Here is a 12,226-nt window from a genome sequence, read left to right as displayed (position 1 = left end):
CGCATGCGCGTCCCCTCCCCCTCTCCTCCTACGCTCCCCCCCCTTTCTCTCCTCTAGGAATCCTCTACGGAGTGGCGCGCACGACGGGTGGTGCGTAGTGGTGCGACAGCTGCATACTCCGCTGCGGGCGCCACGGTAGTTCCGCGGTATGAAAATGACGGAGCGCGCGCGCCTCATTTTCTCTCCTGGGCAGCGCCGCGATAAGCGCTCGGGCCATTGCCGCGAAACGGGAGCGGCGACGGGGCGATCCCGAACTTCGGGCTCTCGAAGCCGAAAGGAAACGTGAATGGCGGCGCGGCAACGCGAAGCCGAATCGAAACGTCAACGTCGAGCGCTGGATCCCGAGCGTTACCTAGAAAAGGCGATGGTACAGCACACAAAGACATACAGCCACGCGCCCTTCGTACTTGCGGGTGATTTGAACGTGGACATAACGACGAACGATTGGCTGGTCCAGCACATTCTAGACGTGTACTCGTTGCGATGCATTTCCTGCGACCACAAACAACCGACCACCATTAGGGGAACGTGCATAGACCTGATCTTGGAAAACTTGAGAATGAAAACTCTGGAAGAGCAACCCTTGACGCTACACTTCACCAATCACAAGGCCGTCGTCGTCAAAGCGCCGCGTGCACCGACGCTAGAAATCGCATACTGCCTCTAAATAAATAAGCAGGCAACCACCACGTTCTCTCTCTTCTCTTATACATTCTCATTCGTCCTCTCAATAAAATTACACCACCACTCGCTCAAGCTAACCATCTCCCCGCTGCTTCGCATCCACACATCCATTCGCAGATCCATCCTCCTTTAGCGGGAGATGGATCTTTTCCCTTAGTTCTCCGCTATATTTTTTAATGACTGGACTTGAAGATTCTCACGTACCCTCCCTCTTGTAGACCATAAACATAAAGACAGAGTTGGCTGCGGTGACCAATCATGGCTCGTATGTGCGAGCGAAAGCGCACGTCCATCGCGCGCTGTCACTCGCACATACAGCATAATGATAACTTTTTTTCTACATCCGGACGCAACCATCGAAGACTGAGCCCTCAACAGCTTCGCTGTAAAATCAAATGTAACGGTAATGTAACGACACGTTGCAATGTTTGAAGTGTAACTGGAACGCGTTCCATTCGCATTAAATGAACTCGTTTCAATATTGGGAGCACTACTTGGAACGAGCTTTCGTTCCCGTTTTTGAGGAACGTGTACAACACTGGTTCTAATTATTTGAATTAGAGTTATTTATGGATGATTAAAATAATTCAATAATGACTTAATTAGACGCAATCAGCTCTTTATATAGCGGGGACAGCCGCAATAATGACTTAATTAGACGCAATCAGCTCTTTATATAGCGGGGACAGCCGCTTTGCGTAATTCAAACTGGAATACCTCAGGGAAAATCAAGCTTTCATTTTAAACAATGCGTCGTTTGCACTACATAAACTACACAATAATTATGCGTGGCTCTGCTATCGCAAACACGAGAGACCAGCGGAGCTGGGGAAAGCATAGTAATGTAGTGGCAAACCTCGCACTTAGTCTAACTTTAGCTGGTCTTCTTCGCCTACGCGAGCTCTCGGCTTCCCTCAATCTAAACTCGGGATGTTCTCTTCTGCGACGCTTGGTTTCAGCTTCCCGAGCTGTCGCTTCAGTCTTTCGGAAGCGACGAGTGTCCAGTTCTCTGGTCGAAACCTGCCAAGCCGCCGCCAGAGGCATCGGCTGCAGTCACGGACACCGGGCGCGTACGGCGCGAACGCCGAACTCAATTTCAAATAATTAGAACCAGTGTTGTACACGTTCCTCAGAAACAGGAACAAAAGCTCGTTCCAAGTACCTTCCCAATATTGAAACGAGTTCCCGTTACAAGTTCATTTAATGCGAATGAGCAATTAGCAAACTTGCAAACATTCGCTTACTAACGAAATTAACAAGCACTTTGTCACGAACGCACGGGTAGACATGAACCCATCTCTTTCGATGACCACGGAAACTCGCTGTCAAAACGCTGGAGTCAGGAAGCGCGGCAGCAGCCGCGAGCGAAGAATTGACCTTCGTGCTGTCTCTCGCTTCAACGCGAACGCCTAAATGGATCTTTTCACTTAGTCTTTTCCCTTTCCTTGGATCCTTTCCCTCCTTTTCCCTGGATCTTTTCCCTTTCCGCTAGGCCATCGCTGCGGTTGCAGCGCCTCGTATGCGGGAGGTACCGAGTTCAAATCCCGGTGCCGCCGGGAACCCACCGGTTTTTCTCATGGGTAGAGATGTCCCCTGGCCTGGTGCTCGGCTGTCGTGGGGGTCCACATATCGAAAGAGGGTCCAATAGAGATTTCAGCTGTTGTCTCTGCGCGCCTCTTGTCCAACCACAGACGGCCTTGTAGACGAGCATCCGCCGCGGCTGTGGGAGGCAAGTGTTGCCGCCGGGTACCTACCGGTTAAATAGGTACAAGCCCGCTCCCGGCCTGGTGCTCGGCCATTATGGGACCTGAACGCTTGGAAAGGGGTGTTTGACCTCAACCCGAAGGTGCCCCCACCTCAATAGGTGCTTGGGGCGCCACATGGGAAATGACCGCCATGGGAGCGGCCCAGACACCACTTGATTTCCGTGCTCACGTTTGTTTCGACGGAAATTCAGGGCGCAGGCTCCTTTCCCAAGCGTATCACCCCTGAAGGAAGCCGAACGCCAGGCCGGGGTACGCTTGTACCCTTTTGAACCAGTGGGTGCCCGGCGGCGGTGGGAATCGAACCCACAGCCTCCCGCAGCCGAGGCGGGCGTTGCCTGATCTTTCGTCGTGTCGAAAGTCATCTCGCCTTAATCTTTCACAAAATCTATTATTATAACAACGATTTAAAGGACATCCTGTTTCATCCACCTCATTATATTTCTTCAAGGACAGATCATCGCTTCAAGGTTGGTCTGCCGTCTTGTCGCACAAAATAGTGTAATGACTCTTTTGTTCCTAGGACAAGCGTCGCATGGAACCACCTTCCCTCCACAATCGCAAGCATAACTGATGATCACGAGTTCAAGATCGCTTTACAAAATGCCTTGTATTATTTTTGTTAGTTGCACGTCTTGTCATTTTTTTCCCCACTCTTTTCTGTAGTGCCTTCGGGCCCTGAAAGTATTTTCAATAAATAAATAAATCAATAAATGAATAAAGCACAGCACATACGAAGCTACCGGCACGGGGCGTACTTTATCCACATCGCAGATCGCTCTGAAGATGCAGGCCCGCGCGGGCGCGCACTTTGTACACGTCGCAGATCGCTTTCAGGGTACAGCGCCCGCGCGGCCGCACTGTAAGCAACAGCCCTCCATAGGAGTAGACCCCCCCCCCCCCCGACCGCCTCGCTGCCACATAAAACGGCGTGCTTCCGCCCCGCCTTCATGCCTTGCGCTGGAGTTTGAGGTATAGTAGCGCGGCGCCTGGTGGCGGCGAAAAACGTCGTCTGGGTAGTACCAGCTTGGATAGTATTGAGCCCCGGATGTGGCGAAGCACGTTTCTAGCCCGCTATTTTCGTCGATTCGCACTTTTTTCTGCCCTGTTTCGAGTGCGAAAAGGCTCGTCACTTCTCACAGACCATGGCGACTAGGCTGCGAGCTGGCCGCAGCCTATAGTTATACGAAAACGGACTCTCCGTGTGCCGTGGGACGTAATGCTGGAAGCAGAAGACATCGGTGACGCCGATCCGGAGAGACCTAGCTCAGCCTCGAAAAAGCGTCACCGTCGTTACTGCTGCGTCGTGGGCTGCCATGAACAAGAAGGCCTGAATCCCAACATCAGATTCTACCGTTTTCCTTCAAGGCCTCACGAAGTGGAGCGTCGGGCGCGCTGGATAACTGCAGTTCGTCGCGTTGAGTGCGCGAAATGAAAGACCGACATAGCAGCAGGCATGGCTGGTGATTCGCGATTCGAAACCCGGCCACAGCGACAATTAACAATTCGACCGGTGCGAAGAGGTCAAGTGACCAGGTGTGTGCAAATGACCACAAATGGTCGGGCTGATTCGCTGACAATTCACTACCCCACTACGAGCAGCACAGGTTAGAGAGCTGAATGTGCTCATCCTTGACCTCAAGCCAGCACGTTGAGGCAGCACAGCAAGGTAGTATTGATTAGAGCACATCGATGTTCGAGAGCTGTCATTAAAAGCTACATCAAGCGAGCAGCGCACGAGCTCGCGCTGCAGCGCGATTCGCACGTACGTGCGTTACTGCGAGCTTATATGCATTGCATCAGTTATTTATCAATTGCTAAAGGGACAGATGGCCGCTACTACAGCGGAGGCATAATTACTTGTCTAGCGGCATGCAGTCAACAAAGATTGCAGGAGACCCGCCGTTTCGCGGCATGTCGAAAGACCGCTGCCGTCGCGGCGCGTACCGTCGTGTGCTAGAGCAATTCCGCACACACTGTCTGCTTATCGCTGCTGTGAATTCATTTATAGAAAGCCCTTCCTCGCGTTTGTGCGCCTGAATCTAGCAGCGTGCAAACCTTACCTGAAGTTCAACTTCGCACGTGCGTAACTCGCTTCACTTGCTATTGACACTGCGCTAAAACTTCGCCGCCTATTTCTTGAACGGCGTACAGGTATTCGGCGTTGCATAATTTCTTGCCTTTACGCAGCATGCGACCCATGGAAAAATCTTCGGCGCCCGATATTCGCTGCAAGCCGCATGGTACAAGTAAGGTTTTTGCTTCGGTCTTCCACCGCCGGGTTCTTCTTTCTTGCTGTTTTGCTTTGTCTTCGTCGGCTTTCCTTAAGCCGCTGCACTGTTCTCGAGCTTCGGTGTTCAAGGACTCGAAATCGTGGATGTCAATAATTATAAGTGAATTTAATTGCAAAGACAGAGGTTACACTGCGAGTATATAATAAACAAGGAAAGCGAGTACACACATGAATGCGGCTGAGCAAAGGCCTTGGGGCAGTCCGTCGCCCCGATCGGGCACTTGGGAGATCGGTCCGTTGTCTCTCAAGTCTCAGACCACACTGCCTGCTCAGCCGCGCACATTCTCACCCCCAGCCCCAGGACCACGTGTCCGGGCTCCATAACTCACACCGGCGGTCGGCGCCACTCGAACCTGCCGAGCTGCCCACGCCGTCTCGCTCCCGACCCAAATACTCCCGAAAAACTCCCTTCTCCAGATGCCTCTAGCGGCGCACCGTGCGATTTATGGCACTCGCAAGACCCAGTGCGCGAGAACCCGTGCCGCTCCCTTTTTCCCCGAATCCCGTCCGGCCACCGCCGCTTTGCAGGCGCCCTCGGGAAGCGACTCAGGTCGCGAGCTAGCCGCACAACATCGCAATGAAACAAATACACAAACACACAGAGACCCCAGAGAAGGCGAGCCACCACGCATTCGAACTAAACACAAAGACTGCATACATGAGTTAACTATGGCGCATATTCACAACGACCTTACACCCCGCACCCAAGATCGTTATTACAACCTAACTGGTTGTTATGCACGATGAACTCGAGGTGTCGTCGTGAATCCTGCATGCACACACGTGGAAACAAACCACAAAATAGAATAATTAAATGATAAATAAGTAATGAATTGGTTACATGAAAACACACTTGGGAGCATGACAAGTTTCAGAATAAAAACAAAACACAGCATTGAATATGGCGTACATGTGCACCGCTACATTAACAATAGAAACACACCGTAATGACATGATATAAAACACTGTAAAGCACATTTCATATGAAAGCACATGCAGTCTCTCCGGGTGGCTCCCGGGCAGAATTCCCAGAGACCACGAGAAGGGCTACTCCTGCATTTGGTCCCCTGCACGGCTTTCCTGCGGCACCCAATCGGCTCTCGTGAGCCGCGATAATGCATCGGCATTCGCGTGCTCCGTCCCTTTTCTGTGGCTGACGGTGACGTTGTACCGTTGTAGTGCCAGCGCCCAGCGGACAAGCTTCGCACCCGCGGGGTGCGTCGTAGTTAAGTAGGTCAGAGGATTGTGATCAGACACGATATTTATTCGGGCACCGTAAACCCACGTGTCAAACTTACGGAGGGCCCAGATTACCGCAAACGCCTCCCTTTCTATGGTTGCCCATCTCATCTGAGTGCCGTTGAAGCGATGGCTCGCAAATGATATGGGCCGCTCTTCCCCCGACTCGGTCATCTGAGCCAAGCAAGCGGCTGCGGCGTTTGCCGACGCATCTGTGAACAGCCAGTACGGCTTAGAGGAATCTGGAGTCGGCAACATCGCCGCCCTACACAGGGCTTCCTTCAGATCGCTAAATGCCCGGTCCGCCTCTACGCCCCAGGGGATTTGATTCGGCACCTTCCTCCCTGTCAGTTCAGTTAGTGGTTTAGCTATCTCTGCGTAATCTCTTACATAATTCCTGTAATATCCGCAGAGACCCAAAACGCTCCTGAGTTCGCGCTTTGTGCGTGGTCTCTGTAGCTCCCGAATGGCCCTAACCTTTTCCGGGTCTGGACCATGTTGCCCTGAGCCTACGACATGCCCCAGGTATTTTATTTGATGCGCCGCGACCTGGCATTTCTGCAGATTCGCCGTCAAGCTTGCGTCGCGCATAGCGATTAGAACATGCTCGAGGTGTTCCAAATGGTCGGACCACGTTCTGGAAAGCACGGCTATGTCATCTAGATAAGCGCAGGAATATTCCTGATGTATTGCGAGAAGGTCGTTCATTGCCCGTTGGAAAGTGGCGGGAGCGTTCTTCAACCCGAATGGCATGACACGCCACGCGAATTGGCCCAAATGTGTCACAAACGCTGTCTTGTCTTGACTTTCCTCATCCATGGGAATCTGCCAATAACCCCGCCTAAGATCAATGAGAGTGATGAAATTTGCTCTCCCTACTCGATATATAAGCTCCTCCTGGCGAGCCATAGGAAACGCGTCATCCACGGTACCTGCATTTAATGCTCTGTAGTCGACACAAAGCCTAAGGGAGCCGTCTTTCTTGGTAACACACACCACAGGATGACCAAACGCACTTGTGGTCGGGTAAATCAGTCCCAGAGCGAGCAACTCGTCGATTTCCTTGGCTATCTCCTTCCTAAGGAGGTCAGGTACGCGATACGGGTGACCCTTTTCCGGCGTGTACTCCTCGTACAGTGCAATTCGATGCTCACCTATCCGCGCCTTTCCTGGTTGCCCCGAAAACACGTCGTTGTAGGATCGGAACAACGCGCGTATCTGTGATTCGTGGCTTGGCGACAAGTGTTCTGTCGCAGTCGCTGGCAACTCACTGTCCCCCTGTTCCTTCAAGGATGGGCTGCACTCGACTTCCCCGAAGTCTTCATCGTCGTGGAAGATTACGCTCGTGTGCCCTATTCTAGCATGATAGGGGCGAAGGTGGTTAGCATGCACGGTTTTACGTTTCCCGCCTTCCACGATTAGCTCGTAGGAATTTTGGCGCGGTTTTGCAACTACCTTATATGGTCCGTGCCACCTCGACTGCAGTTTCCCGTGCTCTTCCGTGCGGAACAATAGGACATCGTCACCGATGTCGAACGTTTTTACTCGGGCGCGGAGATTGTACTGGAAGGCGTACGCGTCTTGCTGTCTGCTAGCCGTCAGTCCTGCCATTTCGGCAGCTAGCTGCAGCTGCTCACGCAACTTCTCAAGGTATTGACCTGCTGATTCTCTCAGGTTATCTGGTATATCGACCTCCCCTGTCCAGCTTTTCTTCAGTATCGACAGCGGCCCTGTCGGGCTTCTACCAAACAACATCTGAAACGGGGAAACGCCTGTTGTGTCATGGGGCACCTCTCTATACGCCCAAAGCAAGAAAGGCACAAATTTGTCCCAATTCCTCCTATCTCTCTCGATCACATGAAACAGCATATTTTTAAATATGCGGTTCCATCTCTCTACGGAGCCATTACTTTCCGGATGCTCTGGGGTGGAAAATCGCGGTGAGCTCCCGATTCTCTCGCAGAAAATCTGAGTCATCTGTGCCGCAAAATTAGTTCCCTGATCGCTACAGATCACCTCTGGGACACCGGTCCGCGAGAAAATCTCTAGTAGCGCATCACATGTCTTTCGCGCCGTGAGCGATGTCAAACACACCACTTCTGGCCATCGGGTATGCAAATCCGTTACACACAGAGCGTATCTGTGTCCCCGTGCCGATGGTGGGTTCAATGGCCCAATTACATCAATGTTAACTACCTGGAACGGGTAGCTTGGCCGGGTAAGCGGCGTGATCGGGACACGGTCTATGATCTTACGGTCAGACCGGACCTGGCAACCGTGGCATGTCGACAATGTTGTTTAATGTCCCTGTCAACGCCAGGCCAATAGAAAGACATCTTTATCCTATTGGCTGTTTTCCTTATACCAAGGTGCCCACCCCATGGTGACTCATGGGCAAGGAGCAGGACCTCCTTCCTTCTCTCACTAGGCAGAACCAGCTGCTCATAGACCCTGGCGGCAATTTTGTCCTTGTGAAAAAGTATCCCGTCGCGAACAAACATTCCATGGCTGCCTGTCTTACCCTGTTTCCATGCATCGAATAGACTCGGATCTGCTCTCTGCGCCTCCCGAAAGGCCTGATTTTGCTCTGTTCTAACATAGTCAAAGCTCGCCTCTCCCTGCGCCACTAAGCCAACTTTGGCAGCTTGGTCTACGTCTGCGCTCGTAGCAGGGTCGCCTAAGCTCTGCTCCTCTCCCCAAATATCGGAGGTGAGGTCCAAACCAGCCTCGAACACTCGCCCGCTTTCCATGCCGGTACATGCTTCTTTAATCATGTGCCATGCCTCCGCCGAGAGCAGACAGTCAGCGTCGTCCGTCGCTAATTCCTCAGTAAACGCGCACATTACAGGCACTTCCCTTGCTATGTGAACACTCCCGCCAACATCCAGGCTTAGCCTCACGCGCGCCAACTTCGCCACGACTTTTGCGCCGAAAGCCGCTACCAGCGTCACATTTCCCATCTCATGTTTTGCGCTTTCGGGCACGGCGCTTTCTCGGAGCACCGTAATCTCTGCACCTGTATCAACCAGTGCCCTAACCGGAACATCGCCGCACCTCAAGTTAACATACTCCAAAGCAGGTATATCTCGTTCTCTCTTATTTTTGGTTGCTGTGCCACCGCAGGCGGGCCCAAGCTCGTTACTTTCGAGAGACACCGCCTGTTGACGACCGGGCACCGCTTCCGAATTCCGGTCTTTGACAACCCGGTGCACGGTTTTTGCCTGCGTCGCCACTTTCTTGGGGCAGTTTCGGGCGTAGTGCGGTCCACTGCACACAAAGCACGCGGACTGCGTTTTCTGCAGAGCGGCTCCCTTGTTCACCGACGGCACACACGGTGCAACAACGCTCGCGTCCTTTGTTGTGCTCGCTGCGCGGCCGTATTCTCCCGCTGTTTTCGACGTTGTCACCGGCCTCCGCGCAGACCCCTTACCCTCGATATCTTCGTACGCCTCAACGAACTTTGCAACTTTATGCGGCGTTGCCATCCGTTACCCTCTTCTCGCTTAACGTATTTCCACGCTTCCTGACTCAAGGTTTGTTTAATTTGGTCGGCGACTTGAAGCGCAAACAGCTCTTCAAAAGTCTTTACGTTTCGCGCTGCCGTATAGAAGGCATAATAGCTCTCGAGCCTAGATGCAAAATGCTGCCAGGTTTCGTCTCGCATCGGTGTTGCAAACCGAAACTGTCTGAGATAATCGCCCGGCGACAGCCTCAGCTCGGACAAAATGGTCTCCTTTACTTTTCTGTAGCTGTTCAGTTCGTCAGTCGACAGCTTCGAAAAAATGTGCCGAATCCTCCCTGCGATCAGCGGCAGTACGAGATGGCTTTTGATACTCTCGGGCACTCCGTACGACCGAAAGACGCCCTCAATGCCCTCCAACCACACCGGAACCTCTGGATCCGATGGGATCGGAGTTAGAAGGCTTCTGAGCATTTTGGAAAAACGACCTAGGGTCTCCTCGCGAGATTCCGGACGTCTGTTTGGGGTTCTATCGTCTATACTTTCCTGCATTTCAAGCTGCCGTGTTCTCTGCTGCTCAATTTGCAATTGAATCTTCAAACGTTCTAATTCCATTGAGGCTATCTGAGTTTCATGTTGAAATTCGAGTTGTTGTCTGTCTGCTCCTGTGCCCGACCCCACCTCATCACTCGGCCCCGCAGCTTCCCCGTCACTACTCATGATCAACACCCACTAGTCCCAAGATGATCACAGCTAGTGGTCTCTGAGAACCATGCAGGGAAGCCACCCACCTTGTTTCCAGTCCTTGGAAGCCGATGAAAGGAGTCGCTTTTCGCCGGTCGTCACCACCACGCAGCTTTCGACGGGTTTCCTCTAGTCCATCAGAGGCTGATGAAGTGCGCCCACTAGTCCATCAGTGGATTGCACTGTCCGATGCGCACTCACAAGTCCATTAGTGAGCGCTCCCCATGCGTCAGTCCGTCGACGCACAGTCTGGGCTCGGTCCGTTGGCCCTGTTGATGCTGATCTTCGCTACTCGCCTTCACGTGAGCAGCACCCTCGCTTTCCGATTCTTCGCCTGACCAGGCACAATGGTGACGTCGTTGCAGTGCTGTTACCTTCGTGCGTTCTGATCGGATACCTCCTGTCTCTGCCGCTGCCGTCCGCCGAAGGCTTACCGAGAACAGATGTGCTGTCGGGCTGCGCCAGTAAGGTTTTTCTTCCGTCTTCCACCGCCGGGTTCTTCTTTCTTGCTGTTTTGCTTTGTCTTCGTCGGCTTTCCTTAAGCCGCTGCACTGTTCTCGAGCTTCGGTGTTCAAGGACTCGAAATCGTGGATGTCTATAATTATAAGTGAATTTAATTGCAGAAGACAGAGGTTACACTGCGAGTATATAATAAACAAGGAAAGCGAGTACACACATGAATGCGGCTGAGCAAAGGCCTCGGGGCAGTCCGTCGCCCCGATCGGGCACTTGGGAGATCGGTTCGTTGTCTCTCAAGTCTCAGACCACACTGCCTGCTCAGCCGCGCACATTCTCACCCCCAGCCCCAGGACCACGTGTCCGGGCTCCATAACTCACACCGGTGGTCGGCGCCACTCGAACCTGCCGAGCTGCCCACGCCGTCTCGCTCCCGACCCAAATACTCCCGAAAAACTCCCTTCTCCAGATGCCTCTAGCGGCGCACCGTGCGATTTATGGCACTCGCAAGACCCAGTGCGCGAGAACCCCTGCCGCTCCCTTTTTCCCCGAACCCCGTCCGGCCACCGCCGCTTTGCAGGCGCCCTCGGGAAGCGACTCCGGTCGCGAGCTAGCCGCACAACATCGCAAGGAAACAAATACACAAACACACAGAGACCCCAGAGAAGGCGAGCGACCACGCATTCAAACTAAACACAAAGACTGCATACATGAGTTAACTACGGCGCATATTCACAACGACCTTACAGGAGCCGAAACGTCTTTTCTTGTATTTTTATTGGTCGGTGTCCTTCTTTTCAACCTACTTCATGATGCCTCCCGACCAGACGGGCTTCCGTCAAAACCTCGACTTCAAGGTGTTTCAGCGAACAGTTTCCAAAATTCATAAAGGTGGCTTGAGGCAGATAGCACAATTCTAGTTCATGAGCTGGTCTACTCGAAGAGGCGGGCATTACTTGCACAAAAAAATCAAATGCATAATCGACTAATTAACAAAATTAACCAATTAAGTTTTTAGCTAATTACCTTATGGCACATGTTGCAATTTACAAATTCTAGCCGTGGAGTGCGGATCCACTTTGAACTAAATCTCAGGCTGACACCAGTGGTCCAGTATGGTATGGTATGATAAAGCGTTATTACGGTCCCTCGGAACGCGCGTCAGCACGCAGCGGGCCGCTCCCACGTCGGTACAGAAATCCCCAGCCTCTCTGCTGCGTCGCGGGCCCGATGGACACCAGTGTCGAGATATTAGTTCTCTAACTTTGCGGAGAAATACATTGGCGTGCCAGTCACTCTCTCAATAAAACGTCGCTTTATGCATCAAATCACAAAAGGATGAAAAGAACAAATTTTGGGATTTTACGTGCCAAAACCACGATCTGATTATGAGGCACGCCGTAGTGGAGGACTGTGGAATAATTTAGACCACCTGGGGTTCTTTAACGTGCACCTAAATCGAAGTATACGGGCGTTCTAGCATTTCGCCCCATCGAAACGCAGCCGCCGTGGCAGTAATTTGATCCCGCGACCTCATGCTTAGCAGTCCAACGCCATAGCCACTAAACAACCACGGCGGGTAAGCGC

This window comes from Dermacentor silvarum, chromosome 7 (assembly GCF_013339745.2).
Source record: "Dermacentor silvarum isolate Dsil-2018 chromosome 7, BIME_Dsil_1.4, whole genome shotgun sequence".
Lineage (NCBI taxonomy): Eukaryota > Metazoa > Arthropoda > Arachnida > Ixodida > Ixodidae > Dermacentor > Dermacentor silvarum.
The sequence above is the reverse complement of the archived record's forward strand: the minus strand, read 5'-3'. Positions refer to the sequence as shown.